Raw genomic sequence first — 3,674 nt, forward strand, 5'->3', positions numbered from 1 at the left:
TGAGGGTTCTTTCCTCCACATCTTCATCAACACTTGTTATTTCTTCTCTTTTTTACTCTAGCCATTCTGACAGGTGTAAGGTGATATTTCATTGTGGTTTTGATTTGCATTTCCCTGATGATTAGTGATGCTGAATATCCCTTCCTGTGTCTGTTGGTCATCCCTATGTCTTTTTCTGAAAAATATCTATTCAGGGCCTCTTGCCCACTTTTAATTCAGATTATTCAGGTTTTTTGGTGTTGAGTTGTACAACTTCTGTATATATTTTAGACATTCACCTCTTATTGGATACATGATTTGCAAATTTTCTCCCATTCAGTACACTGACTTTTTTGTTGATGGTTTCCTTTGCTGTGAAAAGCTTTTTTATTTTGATGTAGTCCCAATAGTTTAATTTTGCTTTTGTCTCCCTTGCCTGAGGAGATATATCTAGAAAAATGTGTCTATGGCCAATGACAAAAATAAATTATTGCCTATGTTTTCTTCTAGGAATTTTATGGTTTCTGGTCTTCAACCCAGTTTCACTTTATTGGCCTGCTACATGCAAAAGAATGAAACTAAATTACTTTCTTACAGCATATGCAAAAATAATCCCTGGATCTAGTTTAACAACAAACTGTGTGGCTTGACTAGATGGGGTGGGCCACAGTGAGAAGGTCCGTAAGGTCTGGCTGGCCCAGCTGCTCACTTCACTCCCACGGTGGCATTTGTAGTCACCCGTCAAGAGAAAAGAACTGGGCCCTCTCACAGCAACCCTGTGTTACCCACCTCCCAACTGCAAGTCTGAGAAGGGCCGTCCCCTCTCAGATTACTGTACCAGGGCCCTTACTCCCCTTTCTGCAGTAGACAACACAATTTCGTATGTATGACAAAGACTCTCCTTGACCAAACTTTAGTCAGGCTCCTCTAAGACCTTTCTTGACGAGGCCTCAGCCTCCAGTCTCTACCCTGATCCTTGCTGGGATCAAGTTCCTCATCCCCCACTTTTTATGTGTCTGTCCTTGTCCTCCCTTTGGCAAGAATCCTGTTAAGGTGGTTAAGCACGTTCCCCCATCCTTGATGTCTCCTCTTGGTAATTTTTTTTTTTTTTTGAGAGACAGAGAGAGACATCATGAGCAGGGGAGAGTCAGAGGGACAGGGAGACACAGAATCTGAAACAGGCTCCAGGCTCTGAGCTAGCAGTCAGCACAGAGCCTGACACAGGCTTGAACCCACAAACTGTGAGATCATGACCTGAGCTGAAGATGGATGCCCAATTGACTGAGCCACCCAGGCGCCCCTCCTCTTGGTAATTTTTCATCCACTGACCCCTTCTCTCTGCTTGCTGGCTCTTAATCTCCAGCTGTCTTTATTGTATTTGGAGTTGAACACTCTCTCTATGTCCTACAGCAATGCTCTTACTACAAGAGTCCTGAATGATGTCTTCTTTACTATTTTAACAAAAATAAAACTTAACAAAAATTTTAAATTATTTAAGTTAAATTTTAAAATTTAGAATAATTTTTAACACACACCAGCAGGAACCTTAAAAGTTAAAAAAAATAGCATTTCAAAAATAATAATCCCATGGGAGTCACAGTTATTGGCAAAGTCACCAATAATTTATCCAATCATCTAATTTCATTCTGGTAAATAAAATTCAGTAGCCCTAGGTTCATAATCTAAAATCTAGAAAATTTAATGATTATATTTAAACTCTCTTGGGAGAATGGAAAAGAAATTATTCATGGTGATTTAAAAAGCAATACCTGAGGAGCCAAGATGGCAGAGAGGAAGGGAGCTCTGTAAACTCCGTCTGCCCCCAATCTATCAAACTGAGAAGGACATTACTCTCATCTGCAAGAGCGGAAGGAGAAAATACAGACTCCAGAAAGAAGACAACCTCAAAGATACCTGAGTGAGTGTGAACTGGAGATATTGGAAAATGGGCCAGCCCTAGACGGGCAGGGGAGGTGGGAGCCCCAGCCCAACACGGGGCAAATGCGCACAGAGCCCAAGAGACAAAGGGAAGAGACAGAGAAACTGAACATGCTCATAGTACTGTCTCTGGGGAAGAGATAAAGAACGTTTGGCCATGCTTGGAAAGAGAAACTCTCACTCTATATATAACTGCTGGGTAGCCCGAATCCCGAACCTGGGTGGCACAAGGGAATGAACAGCTTCCATCCCTGTGCCATCTCAGCAGGGAGTCAGCAGCCATGGCGGCGGCATCAGGGGCGCTCACTTTGACCTTGGTTTTGGGAGTGGGAGCATGCACCTCATTTCCACGGCGCATCTCATCCCCAGCATTGGCCACGTGAATCCCGAATCCTAGGTGGCAACAGTGAAAAAATAGCCCCCACCCCTGCACAATCCCGGCAGGGAGTTGGCGGCGGTGGAGACCTTGGCGTGTGCTCAGGCTGCAGGAGCTCCCAGCTCATTTCCGGCAGTGCCCGGCGCCTCGGGCAACAGCAATGCAAATCCCAGCTGGCGCCAAGAAAAACTCATCCCTCCCTCAATGAGGGAAGGAATCCGCAGTAGTGTCTGTGAGGGCATGCACTTCACCTCCTAGTGCAGACCTCGCCTCAGGCAGCACACCTCGCCTTAGGCGGCACACCTCACCTCAGGCAGGGGCAGCCAAAATCCCTGCCTGAGCCAAGACAAACGGATCCCTCCCCCTAAGAGGCCAGTCACCAAAGCAAGTACATCTCATCTGTGGTAGCATAAAAGTGCATGGACTAGACCATTGCACCAAGGTGGGCCTGGAAAATACAACGTGGCTCAACCATGGCACAAGGAGAATGGACTCAGTAGAGTGGCCTACAGTGCGTAGTTCCAGCGAAGCTTGGCCTGCTGCCATTCTACTCTCTGCAGACACCAAGGCAGAGCCTCTGAGAGCAGCCTCCAAGACTTACCACACCAAACCATGCCTATCCACGAGGGGGAGCTGCTGGGGTTTTTTTCCTTTTTCTTTTTTTCTTCATTTTTTCTTTTTCTTTTTTTGTACTTATTTTTCATTACTATTACCTTTTTTACGTAAATTTTTTTAAATTTTTACTCATTTTCCTTCCTCAGTTCTCCCTTTTTTTTACCTTCTTGCAATCCAGATATATTCTCCTGTATCTCATCCTTACCTCTCCCCTCAACTGGTCATACACTTTAAGACTGTCCATTGTCCTTTGTTGTCTCTGACCTCCTTTATTTTTTTTCTTCTCTTCTTTTCATCTCTTTCCTCTCCATTTTCTTTCTTTTTTTCCCCCCTTTTAATGTGTTTGTTTGTTTGATTTGTCTGTGTGTTTGTGTGCTTCTGTTCCCTCTGTGTTGGTCTGTCTGTTTTCCTTCTTAGCGCTACACCAAGAAACAAGCCAAAGTGTGCATGACAGCAAGTCCCAAATATTGCTGAGTAGGCAAATAAAATATTCAAAGGCACAACAAGAGAAACTGAGAGACACCATTAAAAGAATATTTCCTGAAACGACAGGCCCTGGTCAGTCAATAAGCCTCCTTTAACAGAGCAATATTAACAGGTGCACAGTGTACAACGAGCTTTTTAAAGCTGACAAGAGACAGAAAACTAGCAAAAATGACAAAACGAAGGAACTCTCCCCTGAAGAACCTCCAGGAAGAAGTCACAGCCACAGAACTGCTCAAGGCAGATCTAGACAACATACTGGATCAAGAATTTAAAAAGCTTG

Source organism: Suricata suricatta, chromosome 9 (assembly GCF_006229205.1).
Source record: "Suricata suricatta isolate VVHF042 chromosome 9, meerkat_22Aug2017_6uvM2_HiC, whole genome shotgun sequence".
Classification (NCBI taxonomy): domain Eukaryota; kingdom Metazoa; phylum Chordata; class Mammalia; order Carnivora; family Herpestidae; genus Suricata; species Suricata suricatta.